The 19,311-nt window shown below is 45.6% G+C and overlaps 1 protein-coding gene across 1 annotated transcript in view; it reads right to left on the minus strand.

The window, feature by feature from the left end:
* plxdc2b (plexin domain containing 2b) overlaps nt 1–19,311 on the minus strand; it is a gene marked incomplete in the record, with an annotated part of 91,003 nt that overhangs the window by 66,618 nt on the left and 5,074 nt on the right.

A 19,311-nucleotide genomic window follows, 5' to 3' on the forward strand; every position in this document is an offset into this window, starting at 1 on the left:
CTCCTCACGTTATGCCATGCTTCTGGGCACCCTGCCATCAGCACTGGGCCCCATGCTCTGCTTCTCCAGGCTTCATTGATCAAACTTAGGGCCGCACAGCAGCGACAGAGCCTTGGCTAGCTTCTCCAAGCAGACAGAAGAAGGAGATGAGAATGTGGCAGCACTTTACACTCTCTGGGTGGAAGAGGTATTCAGATACTTTAGTAGTGCTTAACATTAAAAAAAAAGTTTACTCAAAATAATTCAAATAATGTACTGGTCCAGCAGGAAAATGACTTCTCTGACTGATATATGAAGAAGAAGAAAAATTATTTATTTGTGAAATATTAAATCATGTTTTTGTTGTTTGGGCCTTAAATTGGCAGGAAAGGAAAAATCTCTCAGAGATCTGAAATATAACACAGAACCCCAACTAGACCCTGTTCTGTAAGGGGCCACAAGCCCAAAATGTTGGGAACGACTGGTTTAATCAATCATAATATATATTATTAGCTTGTCATATGCTTTTTTTAAATATAAAATCTAAACTTGAAAAGTGACTATTAGCTAAATTCGTAAAATAAATGATTAAAAAGTATGTTCCCCTCTTAAATGTAGAAAAATAATCATAAAATACTCTCAAAATGTGCAGTATTTAGTTACTTTCCACCCCTCTTGTCTACGGTTGCTGTACAGAAGACATATTCAGAGGAAAATGCATACAAACAAACACCAAGAAGTGGTGACGCATGAATAAAACAGGAATATTTCCATGTGGTGATATTCCTAAAACACTCTGCTTTTTTTTCAATTGCATGATGAAATGCAGACGGCCCAACTCTGGAACAGGCGTGAAGACCTTTCGTTCAATCGTACATTTTGTTTTAAGGTTTTTTGCTGCTGATGTGTCAAAAAAGGAGTGAAAAGCAGGTATCATAAACAAGGCAACAAGGTGTTTAAAAAGGGGTGGGGGGGGTGGAACTTGCCTGTCACAGTTTAATGTGTATGCTAGATTATAGTGAAGGAGGGGAGCTGTGCAGGGGAGGGAACGGCCCTGAGGGGGTTGAACGCTGGGCTGAGCCACTCTGCTGTACCGGGAACTGCAGCAGACACTTCCCTTTGACTTCGCACCACCTGTCTCTGAGGATTCAACCACAGAAGACAGACTGCCGGGGGCTTTACAGGCAAAAAAAAACAGGGACAGGTTTACACCATTGCCTGTAAAATGTTAAGGTTTACACTTAGACACACAGGGAGACTATGCAGCACTGTAACTGATGGAGAGGTATATAAATGTCTGCTACAACTAATCTTTTCTGAAATAATTGGAAAGTCTTAGAAGTGAGCAGCCCAAATTTGTCAGGACCGAATGATTAGCGTGAGACAATGATGGCCATTTGGGCAGTGATTTTAGCAATCCTTCATCTGCTTCTAAAATGTCTCAGGTATAATTCTGTCCTTGGAAAAAGAAGATAAAGTTTGGTGTCTGACAAGGGAAATAATTACAGCATTAGCATATCGTTACTGGCTGGCAAGGAGACAATAGATCATCAAGACTGTCTCTTTAGTTCTCCAAATAGAGTAATATCTTAGCAGACAGCTAATTGATTTTCTATCATACATGAATGGGCCTAAAACGTAATATGAAAAAGGTTGAGTTTTTTTTTTAAAACCTTCGATCAAAATATATTTCAGTTCCAAGGCAGTAAAACTCAAACATAAAAAGTAAAGATTCAGTAAATGCAGCTTTATCTGTTACACCAGGTTTGATCAAACGCAGAGGCAAAGAAAGTCTAACAAACCCACAGTGGGAATGTAGCAACGCAGAAGTTAGATTTGGTGATTTGTCTTCCGTAACCTGTTCTCTGCAGGCCTCTAGAAGTGCAGACAACGAGGCCAGGTAGGTTTTGTATGGACCTGTCCCACAGCAGCACATGACTAGCACTGTGTAAAACTGCATAATGACACCCCTGGCTCCTTAACAGTCCATAAAGACAGTACAGTCGTGTGTTGCTGTGTTTCTGAACCTGTCAGCTGGGGAACTGGGTCAGCATTCAGACACAAACATGCAGAAACACGTCGGAGACAGCTCTGCTCCCTGTCTCTTGATTTTGTCAGTGAAGTGGAGAAAAAGGACCTCGACTAACAGGCTTGTCCTTGCACTGAAATATATTCAGATGATCTGCTCTTTGTCACCTCTCATCTGTGCGACAGCTGCCATTGAGGAAGATTGGGTATTAGTTATTTCCCACTAATTATCTTTAATCCAGACTGATGTACACTGGCACAAGCACTGCACATGTTATAAAAATGCAATGAGAATTTCCCTCATTCATAAATGTAATAAAATGAACACAGTGCAACAGACTGTTTTAATGTATTATTATCATCTGTCCTTTCAAGGTAATTGGCAGACAAACTGGAGATCTTCACATCCTAATAATTTACAATCTTCTGCACTGTCAACACATTTAAGCACAATGAAGCATGAAAGAGGATATCATTTCCGTTAAAGAGATGATGCAAATCCAAAAATGAGTTGCTCTCTGAAGTGAGTGCTTTCTCACAAATCTTAAATGATTTCCACTTTTCCCAAAAACGGCAATCATTTTAAACAGTACTGACAACAACACATAACCCAGAGGCGTTTTCACGTGAGTGATTACACAATCATAAAAATTGATTCAAAGTCAAATAATTTCCACATTTCTTCCACCAATTTTCCTGTCAAAATGTGATACCAACAGTCATTCCCTAAATGTTAAAACATTCAAAACATCACCACAATTTAAGCAGGGCCATTTCCATGAAAGAACTATAAATGTGGCTCTAGGGCAAAAGTAAGGAGATCACTAAAGTCAGTAGGATTCATCTACTGGGGACCATGATTGTTTGTACAAATATTTGTGGTAATCCATCAAATAGTTGTTGAGATATTTATCAGTCTGGAACAAAGTGCTGGACAGACTGATAGACCAATGTTGCCATCAACGCAGCTAGCAATTGGCCCCATTTATTTAGCACATTCAATCATTTTGAGCCACAATAGAAAAACTCTGTGAGATCCTGAAAGTACATAAAGAAAAAAAACATTTCCTTTTCCCAGGTCAGACCAGCAGTTTTAGAGCTGTAAGGGAACTCTGTCTGGCTCAGTGACACTCACGCAGGGCAGATGCTAGTTTTCCCCAGGCTTGAACCAGATATTTTCCTTTCTCCCAGTGCAACCTTAATATAGGCATGATGCCACCCTTTCAAAAACCTTTATTTATAATGAAACACCTACATTCTCGGTGCTATTCAATAAAAATAAACAAATGCATTTCTGGCCAGCCCATCTGAAGCTGCCAAGAGCTGCAGAGAGGCCGGGATGTTCAGTGCCTTCACATCTGCAGGAGAGGAAAAGGGGAGTAGTGGAAAAATAAGGCTGGAAGAAACAAGTCATCTGTACAGTTTTTTTTTTTTTTTTAAAACCTCAGCTTTTCATGACAAAAGAGGAGGGTGGGGGAGTGGGCTCTGTTTACATCTGTAGGAATGTGTGTGTCTCGAGTGCTTTAGTTTATTAATGACAGCGCGCAGGAGTGTTAACGCTAGAGAGAGAAAGAGAGAGAGAAGGCAAAATCGCTTTTAAGTCAAGGAGGTGAGGGAACATTGCTGACGCATGAGAAAAGGTTTGCTCTGCTAACAAGCTCATGATAGGAAGCTCCAGTCTGAACTTTGGCCTCTTCTAACACACTCCACACTCCCTGTAATGAAACAGTTGGAGTCTATCTGCTCCCTTTAGATGACCTTTTCAAAGATGCAACCATTAAACTTGTATTTGTCAGTAGTTGCTGTGCTGAGTATCTGTGCTTTCATGGCTCACAAAATCAAAAACTCTTGCAGCTGAATTCAAGGTTGTGAATCTGCATGGTAGCTGAAAGAAAGCTGGTCTCGCTCCAGCTGTTCGAGCCCTGGAGTCCATGAGTTCAGACGTAAGTGTAGTTCCTCCACTGCCAGCCCTCTCCAACTTTTCTCCATCTCCTTCTCTGTTCATTGTCCTCTTTACAAGGCCAAACCTGCTTTTTTCACTTTTAGACAGATGTGCAGTCCCACATGTTATTCCCATTGCTCGCTCTCCCTGTGATTGCCAGAAATTTCACTGAGCAGAAAACTGAAACAGCTGACAGGAGGAAGCTCATCAACCAGAAAGTGCAAAACATGCTGTTAAATACATCTGACAAATTCCAGAAAGTCTCACCTCAAAGCTATTGAATATTCCGGGATATTATTATAATAAACCTCAACATTCAAACTAGTACACATGCCCTTTGACAGATTAAGTACATCCACAATTTGAGCAGATAGCCTGCGACCACCAAGACAATCAGGTCCTCGTGGTGATGTCGCTCCATAAAGAAAGATGTCCTGACAGACAGGGTCAAATTATCACCATCAATCACACCACAATCCACTTCAGCATGGGCACCGACTGGGACAGTGGAGGAGTCAAGGAAGCAGGGGCCTCTAATTACCTTCCTGACAACACGATTGTAGCCTCATATCAAGCCAGATGTGTCGCCTGTCATGTCTTGGCAGTGGGCTGTCACCGCAAATCTGACACAGGACGCCAAACCCCCCTGGGGGGATGCACCGTAATCCACATGTCACCCGGGCCGGGGGAAGTGATTTACCTGCCAGCATGTTCTGTATGTTAGACTAAGATATGACCTGAGGGGCTGCAGCATGCACGGTCATCATGAAAGCATGCAAACTCAACGTGACCTCCAAAGCCACAAAAATGGATGAAATGATTTTCATCTCTGTGTCATGACAATCTTAATGTTTTGTACATTGACTTTTGCTTATTTCAAAATGAAAGTGGGAAAACTGCCGCCTGGATAAGAGCTTTGTTTCTGAGCTTCAACCTGGAACTGACACCAATATGGAGCCGACCAACAGACCATTGCCAGCTGAACTGATGTTCACCATGTGGATTATGTCAGCATTAATGTAAAAATATTGGCTTGGCACATTGTAAGCTTGTGGGAGTCAGTGGGGTTTATGAAGACTGTTGAAATAGGCTAAATAACTGATTGCACACAATTCAAAACACTTCTTAAAGCAGCTGTAATCAATATTTTTTGATATAAAATGGATCTTATTATTACTTGTTATGCAAATTGTGTTGCTCAGAGTGATTAACTATATTTTATTATACTATACAGTACTTTGTGGTTTTGGTTTGCTTGGCATCAAAAAGAGGACAGACACAATTAACAACTATATATTTTTTTAGGAGCTGATGGAGACCAAAACAAAGTTAAAAGGGGAGCGCCTATTGGATTTAAATAAATGCTTATGTTGCTCCATATTTGCCAAAAAGGTAACTTTTTGAGGTGTGTCATATCAACTTTAAATGTGATATTATGCCAGTGTTAGGGTTAGGGCTAGCCTTCCTCTGCCAGCAAGTGACCATACATGAATCACAAAAGACATCACAAAAGTTTTCCCTTTATGTGTTAAATGTATTGTTAGTTTATTTTTTTAATAGGCAGGCCAGTGTACATGTTTGATTGACAGCTGAGGCAGCAGGGGCATGGAGACGTTAGTTACTTTGGTAACTCCAGATTCTATTAGTATAGGCGTAGCCCTCTAAGGGCTACGCTATTGGGGTTATCCCTTCGCGCATGCGCAGTCGTGAAGGTTTCTTCCCGCCCTAGCGTCCAGCTCGGGCCTCAACTACGTCCGCATTACTGCATATATACAGAGCGGACCCGTTGTTCGACTCCCAAAACATCAGCTTTTTCTCAACTAATGTTCTAGGAGCAGGTGGCCGGACCTTAGAGGGCTACGCCTATACTAATAGAACTGGAGTTACCAAAGTAACTAACGTTCATATTCGTTATAGGCTTCGCCCTCTAAGGGCTACGCTATTGGGTTAGGGCGAAGCTGATGTAGTCAATGCCACCTGCGGCACAAGGTCCACAAGCCGAACATACACCCACATTGTCCCAGCAACATGTACAGAGGCTAGTCAGAGTCATTCTTCTGACAAAGCCTGCCCTGCCAATGGCGTGGCCGGAAAGGTTCATGTGGCCCGCAATATGATGCAGTAGTACAATGATTAATGGGGGTTAAGCGTGATGATCCTGTCGCGCATGCAACGAGGACATGATTACCTCCGTGGTGCAACATGATTATGACAATGTATGAGATAAAAACTGTGTCTCACAAGAAATACCCCAGGTACAGGAGAGGTGAGACAGCAGAGCAGGGTCATTCAGCACTAGTGTGAAGAGATTGGCAACAATCAAGGCATCCGCTTTTTTTTTTTTTGCACATTCAGCGCGGCATTACGCGTCATGACTGTGGACAAACCGCATGAGACATGGAAGATTCAGACATCTCCGCAGATAAAAGGGATGAAGGGGCACGGGGAAGCCCAGGAGGCTGCCGCGCAAATGTCGGCTACTGCCAGCCTTAAATAGAGCGCAGACGCCGACAGAGCCCTCTAGAGTGACCCCGAATGTCTTGGGGGGCGCTTTCTTCCGAGCTATAAGCCTGGGTAATAGCCTCGCACAGCCAGTGAGACAGACGCTGTTTTGAGAGGGCTGATCCTTGGGAGTGTTCTCTATAATGCACAAACAGTGCTGAGTTTTCCTGATATTTGCCGTGCGTAAAAGTATTGTGACAGAGCGCGCACCGGACACAACGGTGGGAGACGCTCCGCACCGTTAGCGTGAGGTGGGGGGAAAAAACCTCGAGGGAAAACACCCTTGACCAAAAAGAACTAGTTAAAGTCTTGGTGTGAAGGAGGGATTTGGCTGTAAGGTGGCTGCGCTCCGTCCTCTAATGGGAGGCAGGAGGAGAAACGACAGTGCACATAAATCACCACTCTTTTGGCCGACGTTAGGGCAGGGAAGTGCTGTCTTAAGCGACAGCATTCTGAGCGAAGCCTGTGTCAAGGGCTCAAAGGGGGGCTTCCCCAGAGCCCGCAGCACCAGAGCTAGGTCCCATTGGGGGGCGAGGGGGCGAACAGCCGGTTTTTGACGCCAACCCCCTTCAGGAAACGTTCAACAGGGGATGCGCAAAAACTGTCCTCTCAACGAAACCTTCGTGACAGGATGAGATGGCTGCTGGGATGCTTTGACGTAGATGGAGCAAATCATTATCACCAGAGTTTGTAGGTACGTCAGCACGAGAGGTAGGGGACACGATGTGGGGTCTGCGTCCCTCTCTGTGCACCAGCGTGGAAGGCAGACCAGCGCCCTGCGTAGCTGCTATGGTAGAGGGGGCTCTGGAGCCCTGGATAGTGCGTACCACGGCGGGGGGCAAGCCTAATCTCGTAAGCGCTCCCGCTCAGCAACCAGCCCACAGTCTCTGATTTTCACTGGGGGATGACAGATCGCACCGTTCAGCTGCGATAGTGCGTCTCTCCGCCACGGAATCTGCCAGGGGGGAGACCAAGCAGCTGAACGAGGGTGGGAACCAGGACGCGCTCGTGCGCTCCGGTGCCACCAGAACAATTAACAGATCCTCCTCCTGGACGCGCTCCAGGAGGCGAGGGATCAGGGGGACGGGGGGAAAAGCATATGGAGGTTTGGGCCAGGGTTGTGGGAGAAGGCGTCTACGCCGAGGGGAGGGTTGTCCCGCGCGGTAAGGAGAAACACAGTGTGCACTGTGTGTTCTCTCGTGAAGGAACAGATCCACCTCCGCTTCCCGAACCTGCTCCATAACGTTTGAACGATAGTGGGATTCAATCTCCATCGTTGTGGAGGGCCCCCCCCTCGACATCAAGTCGGCTGCCCGGTTCAAAATCCCGGGATATATACTGCTTTGAGAGACAGCAGGTGGCTGTGCGCCCAAGCAGGAGGCGTCTGGCTATTTCTAACAGCCGGGCTGAGCGTATGCCGCCGGCGGTTTATGAATGCCGCCGCCGTGATGTGTCCGTCCGTACTACAACATGCCTCCCCGTCACCACTGGTGTAAAGTGTTTCAACACCTTCAACACCGTGGACAGCTCCAGGCAGTTATGTGAGGAGAGGGGAGGAGGCCAGGCCCCTCCCCACACCTGTGACTCGCACATTCCCCCAGCCGTGAGGGACGCGTCTGTGTACACCGTCACATATGACGTCACTTTGCCCAGGGGAACCCCGGAGACAGGGTTTGGGGACTCCCCCAGTATGCCAGGTCTGATTGGAGGGAAATGAGGTGGACAGCATTCGCATTTGTGGCGAATGGGATCGAGCCGTGGCGGTGAAACCACCTCTGGACTTTCCTCATGTGGAGGAGACCCAGGGGGACCACCGTGTGTGCCGCGGACATCATGCCCAAGAGCCGCATAACTGACAGCGTGGCACTGTCGCGCGCGGCCTGAAGCGGGACAACAGAGAAGTCAGGGCTTCCTGCCTCGGTGCTGACAGCCTGGCTCTCATGCTGACGAGCTCATGTCTACGCCCAGAAAACTATCGATTGTGCGGGGACGAGGGCGCTTTCTTCCAATTTATGGCAAAACCCAGCGTTTGTAGGTGCTGCAGAACCTCATAGTGTGCAGCGCCGCCCGTCCCGAGGGGGCTAGAATGAGCAGATCGTCCAAGTAAAGAGGACTCTGATGCCCCTCTCGTAGAGGCTGGAGCGCCGTTCCATGCACTTGGAAAAGGTGCGGGGGGCTAGTGAGTATCCGAACGGCAGCCGGTTGAACTGGAAACGGGCCCCTTGGAAGGAGAAGCGCAGGAATTTCCTGTGCCTGGGAATGATTTGGATGTGAAAGTAAGCGTCTTTCAGATCCACGGATGTAAACATTCGTTGGGGCGCAAACATTCCAACACGTGCTGATGGTGAGCATGTGGAAGGGGCGCTCCATGACATACCGGTTGAATTTCGACAGGTCGAGGATGGGACGCAGTCCTCCTGACTTCTTCGGGTGAGGAAATAGGAGAGTAAAAACCCTCGTTTTCCTCCCCTGGAGGGACGCGGGAAATAGTCCGCTCGCAGCAAACCTTCTAACTCTGACGTCATTGCGTCTGACTCTGCCAGGGATGAAACGTCGTCTCCAACACACCGCGAAAGGGGGCGGGGGGGAGGCGAACTGGAGTGTGTAACCGTGTTATCAGCTTTGACATCCAGAGTCCATGTTGTCAAGCAATCCATGCCCGCTGCACTTGACAGTGGGCGAGCACATGTCTGAGTGTTGTTCACCGACATGGCAAGCAGGGAGCGCAGAGCCCATCCCGCCGCTGGGAGGACGAGTGATCGCGTCGCCCAGCCCATGGTAGGGCTTTTTCGAAAGGGCAGTGGCCGGTCGCCGCCGTGTGGGGCGGAGCGGTCACTGGTTACCCGACCCGCCCCGCCGGCATCGCCGTGGGGGTGGGGTGGACAAGCGTCGTCGTCCCCGGGAGGACGCTCATTTCCGCTGCCTGCGCAGCGGGGACGCAGTGGCGCCCGCTCGCGGCGACGGCTGGTGTGTGCTTGTGTGGGGAACAACTGTCATAACAGTGCCCTGTTTAGAGCAAACAGGGACTGTTCGGCTGCGTGCAGGTTGACGGCCGTGTGGCATCGTCTGTCGCTGCGGAGGGGGACCGGGTGGGGGCCCCGACGCCGAAGCTTGGGAAGACGCAGCCGCAGCCGATGCTGCGGGGCGCTTCCGCTTGTGACGGTTGTCATGGCGACGGTGGTGCTGTTGAGGAGGAGCCTTCCACGAGCCGAGCCTCCGAAGCCGCTCGGCGTCCTCCGCCGCTTGATGGAGATGAACGTGGCAGTCTGTAGGCGCGGCCCAAATAGTCATGGGGGTATGGGACGTACAGAAGCTCGCGTCTAAGTCCGCTGGCAGCTGAGACATGTGGAGCAGATGTTTCGCTGGGCCACAGTCTGCCAAGCCATCACCCTGGACAGCGCCACCGTGGACGCCGTGGTCAGGGTAAGGATGGCGGTCATAGCCTTACCAATCTCCGTGGCAAGCTCCGAGGGAGGGCGCCGGGAGTTGTGGCCATCGCGGAGCGGCGGAGGCCAGTAAGGCGATGTTGTTTTGTGCCGCAGCCCCTGGGCGGCACATGGTGGGCCCGTCGTGACTTGAGCGCACACTTGATCCTGGGGAGAGGGAGGCGTGGGCTTCCGGTGGCCGAAGAAAGTAGCTTTCGGAAGCAAAATGGACGCCAGGCTCCCCTCCAGGGGAGGGACTGAAGGAAAACCTGCGTCCGTATCGCCCTGAACCCGAGTAAACGGGGCATAGCGAGAGACGGGAGCCTTCAGTTTCCCCGGCTGGGAGAAAGCCTCCTCCACAAATGGCCGAAGCTCCGCGAAGCGCGGCCAGAGTGGGGCCCGTGAAGAGGGCGGCTCCTGGGCATAAACATCACCGCTCAAAAGGCCGCGAGCGGGGGCTGGCAGCTCCGCCGGGAGCGCTATGCCTCTAAGCTCCGCCGCCCTCCTTATGATCTCCGGCAGGTCGGCGAAGAGAGCCTTAGCGGTGGAGGCTGGAGCCGGGTGGGGCAAAGGGGAAGGCCGCTCGGGCGGTGCCCCAGGCCGTTCGGGAGACGGAGAGAGCTCCAGCGGGAAAGCATCAATCGCCGTCTCGAGGCCCAATCCCCCCAAAGGGGAGGAGGGGGACCCTCCCAGAGGGGAGGAGGGGAAACCGGTGATGGAGGCGCTGTCAGAGAGAGCGGAGTCAGCGGACTCATGCTCGTCGAAAACGCCGTCCGCCAGCGGCTCCAAGGTGCCGCCGGATTCCTGTCTGTCTGCCAGGCCGTCTCCGTCCCGCCAGCCTGGCAAACCAGAAAAGCTTCCGCCCGGAGTTAGTCTTTAGACGACAGGCGGGCGCAAAACGGCAGGAGGCGTGGCGGGTGAGAGCCTGGCCGGCGTGAACGGCACCCAGGCAGGCCTCGCAACGGGGTGGAGGTCGGCGGAAGGATGTAGCCGGTCCGGCAGGAGGGGCAGACACGGGCACGGCGGAAGGTCTGAGTGACTTCATACTGCGAAGTTGAGAAAAAAGTGGGAGTCGAACAACGGGTCCGCTCTGTATATATGCAGTAAATGCGGACGTAGTTGAGGCGAGCTGGACGCTAGGGCGGGAAGAAAAAATCTCACGACTGCGCTAGCGCGAAAAGGGAATAAACCCAATAGCGTAGCCCTTAGAGGGCGAAGCCTATACGAAATAGAACTCAAAGTTCACAAAGTCGCCCTGGTAATTGAAGCTTACAAGCTACCAATGGACAGCATTTTGTTTGCAGTGGCAGTGAAAAATAAGGACTTTTATTTAGCATAAAATTATCAAATTAGCAAGTATGTTTATATAAGCTGCTCAGTATGCTACTGCTAAATAGCTTAACTAGATCTGTATGCTACAGCATAGAACCTATGCAACTTTATTTTAGTTGGACTTAAACCTCTACACTTGACCTTACAGATATTTTTAATAATGCACTTAAAGTGGGCTGGGGGTAAAATATTTACTTATCATATTGTTAATTGTATCGCCTCTGATAAAGCAGAGTTTGAACTTTTATGTGTTAGGTGTTCTCACAAATCTCACTGTGCAACTGATATACACTGAAGTGTCTGTGGTTGAAGAGTCCAAACATAAGCAGAGAAAGAAAGTGAGTGTTTTTTCTCTGAAAAATGACAAACTTTATGAGGCTCCACTGACCCTAACAACCCTAAAAGCCCCCCAAAGCTTTTCTTCTGTCAGTGGCATTCTGCTGTAAACAAAGATTTATGGCATCTTCTGAGTGTGTGTCCCTGCAAATGCCAAGATGAAAAAAATAGACATCTTGCTGAAACTGCCAAACAACAAGTTGATGAAATGTTGCTGAAAAACACATTCAGCATAAATGTTGATAACTTGCTTTTTATTTTTCACTTACAATACATTGAAGGTTTTAAGCTGTCCAATCAACTTTTTGAGTTAATGTAATTACATGGACATATTTAAAGTATTAAAATGGCATTTAGTTTTCCTTTTAAAATTTCCAATTTCTCTCAAGTGGTAGCCTACTACTTTTCCAGCCCTGACTTAAAGTCTTTATTGAAGCTTTATTGCGGTGTAAATGTCAACTCATCTGAACTATAAGGTTGAAGGTTTATATGGCCATTCAATCCTGTATTTGCTCATTGATTACAAACCGTTCCCAGTGTCTGCATGCCCGTATTTACATTTGCCTACTCTTTGGGGTACTTGTCTGAGGTCTATTGGCGAGGGCTTTATTTGGCCATAGGCCGACACCAAAGTGTTAATGTGTTTGCCTCTCTCATGTCCAGACAGTTGAATTCAGCTGTTGAGTCAGGGAATCAGATTGCGGTCTCTTCTTGCTGCAAGAGAAAGGTCAAAGGTCGAGATGAGAGACATGCTATCATACCAAACGCCTGACCTGTCCCACTCAGTTAATCCACTCTCTGACTCATCTATATTTAACGAGAGTTTTCCCACTGAGCCCTCACAACATGCATGAAAATATAGTGGATATTACTATATTACGCTACACTAAATTGCCAAAAATATGTGGACAATCACCTCCTGGGGTTACTTTTCTTTTGCTTGACCACTGCCTTGTCAAAGCATACAATGATATTTTAGACAGTGGGAAAAATTAACCCATAAATCATCATTAGTCAATCAAGGTCAAAATTAATCAGCAACAATTTTGATAATTGGTTCATCATTAGTGTTGCTTTATTAAGCAAAAATGGCATATAATTTCTGGTGAAGTCTTCTCAAATGTTACTTTAAATTGAATATTTTAAATATGTTTTTGACATGTCGTAGAAAAGAATCAACAGATGATCATTAGTTAAGACCTAACTGGGGAGTAATCCCTACCAATCCCTGTTCCAAAATGTTGTGGACACCCCTCCCAGAAGAGTGGCAGATGCTCTAGCAGCATTGATGCCTATGGTTTTAGAATGAGATACTCATTGATCACATGTGGGAGTAAGTTTCAGGTGTCCAAATACTTTTGGCCACGTAGTAGTTTGTAATGGCGACTTTGTGGGATTATTGCAAAAAAATATATTTACATCTTCTTTCTCCCTAGTGCAAACTCAATGCTATCAGCCAGGTATTGACTTCTAGACTCTTCATCAGCCCGCACAGCCGGCGGGTGAAATCCACACACTGTTCATCTTTTACAGAGAGAGCTCACATTTCAAAAGAAAACTGGGGCAGGAAGAAAAATGAGAATAAGAAAGTGGGTGTGAGGGGAACTGAAGAAGCACAGATCGAAGTATCAGGAATGGATAAAGCATACTGTATAATAAGGCGTACAGTACAGGATGTGTCAATGCTCATAATGCATTTCACGACCATCAGGTACTCCAGGAAGTATTGATTGGCATCTGATCTCAGCTGCAGATAACTGTGACCTCCAGCTTATTAAAAACACATCCTCAGTCGGACGCTCAGGGTCACTCCGTAGCGGAGCAGGAGGCAGACAACCCATCATATTACCTTGATGGCTAATCACATGTGACAGAGGAACATTAACCGAAAGCCAGGTATGAGCAGAAGGAGATCCTGATTATGTCCAGGTACAAAGAGACTTGTGTAGCTCCGCAGACTTTAACTTCCATGGTGCTATTGACTGGAGCAACTCATTCTGCATTGCCCACAAACATTGATACAAGGCATTCAGCTATCTACCTGTCCCTTTACAACACAGGTAATAAGCATCAAAAATCACGAATCATCTCTAAAACGAGTGAACATACAGCTCGGTTCTGACCAGAACAATTGGCAGAATGATATTTATTTTAAAGCTCCTATTATCAGAAAAGGCTATGGGACTTTGAATGACATTTTAAAAAATTGTGTTAAGTCACAAACAGCCTAAATTGCTTTGTAGCAGCGAGGAAATCATAGATTACTGAAGTGCCCACCTTCAAAAGAAAACCAGCACTTCTGCCAGCCATTTGGGGCAGATTTGTGGCAAGAAAAGGTAATAAAAAAAACTCATTAATATTCATTTTGTCACCTCTCATTTTCAATTCTGGCTGCTTGTTGACAGATAGGATTTTTAGGACATACATCGTTGGTTTGACGGTTGTCTAGAGATTGGCATTTCATTTTGGACCACCATTCAAAATGTGCTAGGAAGCAAATATCTGGACCTCCTCTGCCTTAGACATGTATTAGCTTTTGGATGCTGTGGGAAACCAGTGCAATGATAAACCCCTCGACACTGCCTCTGGGTTGAGCAATTACATCAAAATGAGGCTGGAGGTTCTGAAAAAGAGATATTCTTTTAGTTTATTTTTCCTTTTATACGGTGGCTCCATGGTGCAAAATACAATAACATTTGTCAAAACAAAATAAAGAAACAGAACATTACAGAAAACACATTAAATCAAATATTTTCAAAAATTAGTTTTCTATTTTGTTGGTTTTTCAAAGATGTTTTTCTGTTTTGTTGTTTTGTTTTATCCAATTCTGTTAAGTTTTACACCTCAAGGCCATCATACTTCTATGGCACCTATCAGCTACATATCCCATCTCATACTGATTTCATAGTTTTACATTGTATGTTGTCATTTACTCCCACCCTACCTGTTTGAGGGAAGGGCACAGTTATTACCTTTGTGCAATAGTATGAATAACATATTCATAATTAAACTGCTCACAGAAATGTACCTGCCATCTAATTAAAGCACTCTAGGGCATGGGAGACAAGTGAGTTAATTATCACTTTATGATGTTAGGGCTCTTCACACCACCTGACCAAGACAGCTCTGGCATTAACCCCTTTGTCACAAACACCAAGAATACTCTCCATAACAAACACCATATATCACATTCTTTTGGTAGGACATCATTAGCTACCAAAAATGGATGTTATTTACCATTTTAATACAACACCTTGCTGATAGGAATAGAGTGTAATACATTTCTAACACAGAGCAGCTGTGCAGTTCTACAGAGTGCTTCAGCAAGATAGGGCCAGATCTGAAGAGCATTCATTCTAAGTGACACTCAGAATGAATGCTGCACATTGGAGACTAGACAAAAGACCCTTCAGCCTTAAGGACAGAAATTATTGAGAGCCTCCCTCTTTGGGCGAGGAGCAAAACATGGTTGATACCTAGCTGTATGTGCAACCACTTTCTGCTTCTCACACTTTGTTTATCAAAGACAAAAAGACAGGAAGGGAAAGAAAAATGTTAAATTTTCCATGCACTAACAGAGACATTCAGTTATACAAAACAAATACCTGTATTTAATAGAGATGCCACACACAGTCAGGCCTTGGCTTGCAGACCAGCCAATGTACTGCTCACAAAGCCAAACCACAGACTGTGCTATTGTGCCTAATAAATTGATGTGTTGTGGTCTTCCCGATCATAACATGTGTACACTTCACAACGTCCCTTGATAGCAGGTTGTTCTTGCTAGACTGTACAAGAAGACACAGTTAACTCCCACAGTCAGTGCAGGACATACCACTGGATCAAGACCTGAGAGTTTCTAGTTACCTGGACAGAGTTTCCCACTTTCCCTGTCTCCCATACAGTAGACTCATACAAAGGCCACTGTTACACCTTACAATTCATCACCACAAAGACTCAAAGCAAGCCTTTGTTCCTGGCTCTGTGCTGAGCTCTGGGAGAAACTCTCAGCTAGTAAGCATTGGCGAGGAGACAGGAACCCAAACACCTGGCACAAACTAAATCTAATTTTTATTCTCAGTTTTGCTCATTTTGGTTTAATCAAGCATGTTTGATCAATTCAGAAGAAGAAAAAGAAGAAGCGGTAAACGGGACAGAGATGAAAAAGTGGTGCAAGAAACTCCCCTTATGAACGAGCTGCCAACTTGTCTCATTTACAGCTTCGGGATGAGCTAAGCGCCCAGTTGGGAGGTGGACAGCTGGAGGCCCTGGAACAAATCTGCCTAGAAAACTGCATGCTCCAAAAAAAAATAAGACGATCACCCTGACCTCCAGAAACCTTTGCTTTCTTCTGGGGATAACCCTTTATCCTCTCAATCCTGGCAATCCTGATTCCTGAAGGGTCAATTGATGAACAGCAAAGCCAGACAGGAAGCCTTGCAATGTATTACAAGTCTTCATGACTCCATTGAGGAGTGAATTAGCCAAAACAAGTCGCAGAACAAGGTTTACCGTTCTCTTTCCGACAGATGACCAACTTTAATTCCCTGAGGCAGCACAGCCAATATCAGAGTCAATTTCTGTGGCATTTAGTATTACAAAACATCATGATCAATCTACCAAAACGTCCCTCCAAGTATATAAAACAACATGAGAAAGGCACACGACAGCACCATAACCAGTTTATACATCCTAAAGTTGTTCTGTCCATATTAAGGAGGTGGCAAACAGAAATCAACTTTGATAGAGTCAAAGTCACAGCTCTATTCTCTGCCTTCTCACACAGAAACACACTTGTGGCTGTATATCTTTTCATTTTTATTTAAAAATGCCCTGGCACGTCAAGGCGGAGGTGGAGTATGTTGCCACATGCAAACACTGACACCGCTCTGTCTGAACTACATGAGGCTCTCGTTATCCACAAGGCTGAACATTGGGAAGCAGCTGTCATAGTAGCCAGGGATTTAAACAGTGCTAACCTGAAGTAAGGAGGACCTGACTGTTCTCAGCACATCGCATGCCCCACCAGAGGAGAGAGAACCCTGGATCACTGTTACTCACCCTTCAAGAAGAAGCTTCTTCCCTCAGGCTGCTCAATGAGAACTGGGGCGTACCCCTCACCTCATTTTCTCGTGTTGTACAGTATATATTGCTATTATTATGGGTTTTATTATTGTTTTTATTGAGATGGAAACGGTACACAATGGATTTCACTGCACATTGCAGTGTATGATTGGGATTGTGACCAATAAATTTGATGTGATTTGAAGTCTTGCACTGTGAAGAGCAGTTGCTTATCCTTTGTCAGGATGAGTTTGGTAGGGAACGAGAAACTTCTGAACAGGGGATGCGGAGACATTTTCTGGGCATAGTTAACAAAGGAAGGAAGGAAAGGACAACACATTAATGTCTGCCAGGGGTTACTTGGCAAAGCTCAAAACATTGTTTGAACATACTCAAGCGTGTGCACCATTATCAGGCTAATCATGGCAACGACTGCATATTATAAAACTGTCATTGATGGGTTTTTGAGTGAGCATGCTTTTAACATGATAAAATGACTAATAAACAGATTAATCTGTGGTTAAAAGTAATTGCACTTGATGAAATAAATGAAGGTGGTTTGCATTGTGCTGACTCAATCCACCTTAAATAACATATGCAAATCAGTCACAGCAACTCTGGAAAGGTACAACTCAAAATGTCACAGTTGACCATTTTTCACAGTTGACTGTTTTTAGAGTTGACAATCACACTCTTTAAATCATCCCTTACACTTTTGATTATGTGTTTTTGGGTTTTGAAAAGGCTAGAACAAAGACACCACCCTTCAAACTCTTGTACAAAGTATCTCTCTTACTACACACCCATGTGCATAGCTTCAGCATGTGAATCCAAAGCTTATGGTTACTAAACCAGGAGGGGTTAGTGAATGGTTAAATTAACATTGCAAAATGGAATGAAATACTGGCATAGATGCCAAAACAATAACTCAATTTGCAAAAAACCCTGCAAAAGCCATAGTTACTTTTACCAAAATAAAACAAACTTCTGAAGTGTTTCCACCAGACCTTTTATCTGACTAGAGAATAACTAAACAAGACAGAGAATCCAACCAAACCTTTAGTGCCAAATGTCAGTCTGGACTCAAAAAGTACTGAGGTTTGAAACTCAGCCCTAACAACAACAAACTGATCCTGCCTTCACAACTCACTCACTGCTGTCTGAATTTAAAAATATAAGAGTTCAGCCAGAAAACAACAGCGAAAAAAGTTCATGGGAACTGACAGATACAGAGAGTGAGAGAGAAAATTTTCACACACAGTTGCACATATAGGCAAAGGCATGTAGCAGCATGCTGTTAACCATGTTAGTGACACTTGCTATTGTGGAACAAAGCCGAGCCAGCGCTCCAGCTGGGCTCAGGATATGAAGCCTGCTTCAGGGTGGGGTGACACAGGCACCTCCGGCAACTTATCTTCTTTCAGCATGACTGGACGGCCTGAAACACCACGCTCTCTCCTCTCCTTCATGACAGCCATGTATGTAACACTTTGTTCCCCTTTGGAGAGATGCTCCTTCTACCTTCCTCTGCGAGAGCATCAAATCTTTGTTTTTTTCTTATCATTTCGGTGCAGGCGCCGCGTGGTAAGGAGACCGGCACGGTGTCATTTTTACATTTGCATAAGCTGGTTTGTGTTGTGATGCGGAGCTACAGTGTGGGCACCTAAAAGGGTTTAAGTGTTGTAACACCCAGACAGAAGTAAATAAAAATAAAAATTCCTATTATCTTTAATCATTTGAAAGGACACATTGATAGTTGTCCTGTAACACCTGTCATTTCTATCTTTGTCGCTCTTTCATCAGACACGAAAAACACCTCTCCAACAGGCTTGCTGTTTATGAAGCATGAAATCATCCCATCTGTGTTTTACATCATTAAGTCTTCAAGATAACAGGCTTTAGCCAACAGGGACCCCTGATACACCCCAACCAGTCAGCCATTTTATGCAATGTTACCCTTAAAATTCAGCACTGTGAACTATAGGTCACCGTCGTCAAATACCAGGCACTTACTGTTGTGTGTCAGGCTTATAGGTACCCCCTCTCAGGCCTGCTGTGATCTAATGAGACAATCAAAAGATCCTGCATGAAACTTAGCTGAGGTAAAGCCATTTTACCCATAATTCTACCATCCAGCAGTCCTCAGCATTAAAGCAAGACACAACAAAAAGGAATTATCCATTTTCCTATGGATAATTGCCATGAACACTGATATTTCCTGTGCAGCTACACTCTAGTTTAACCGGAGAAGGTGAATCTAAAGAGTACAAAACCAGAGAAAGAAAACACAAATTTAAATATGCTATATATATTTGACATACTGCTATGCGGTCAACATATGTTGATTGATTTTAACAGGAAATAACTAACAGATGCAAAGGCAAATAAGACAGGCAACAAGAAATCAGATAAGACAGTAAACCAACTCCCTCACCAACACTTTGTCACAAAATTAGTCCTGATCTCCACAACATAAAACCATGTTAGAGCATCCAAGGGAAAGATTTTTCTTTAACCTTCCTACCAATTATTTAACCTTATATAATAACCTATGCTGCTAATCCTTACTCACTATACTTTAGAGAGTAATATCTGTATTATGCAGCTGTAATTCTGTTCTGTTATGCTGTGAGGCTGCTCAGCAACGAGGGGGAATTGCCTGTTTTCTAAACCTCCTCCTCTCTCCTCGTTATCCCCCTAACC

The sequence above is a fragment of the Etheostoma spectabile genome, chromosome 22 (assembly GCF_008692095.1).
Source record: "Etheostoma spectabile isolate EspeVRDwgs_2016 chromosome 22, UIUC_Espe_1.0, whole genome shotgun sequence".
NCBI classification, from domain to species: domain Eukaryota; kingdom Metazoa; phylum Chordata; class Actinopteri; order Perciformes; family Percidae; genus Etheostoma; species Etheostoma spectabile.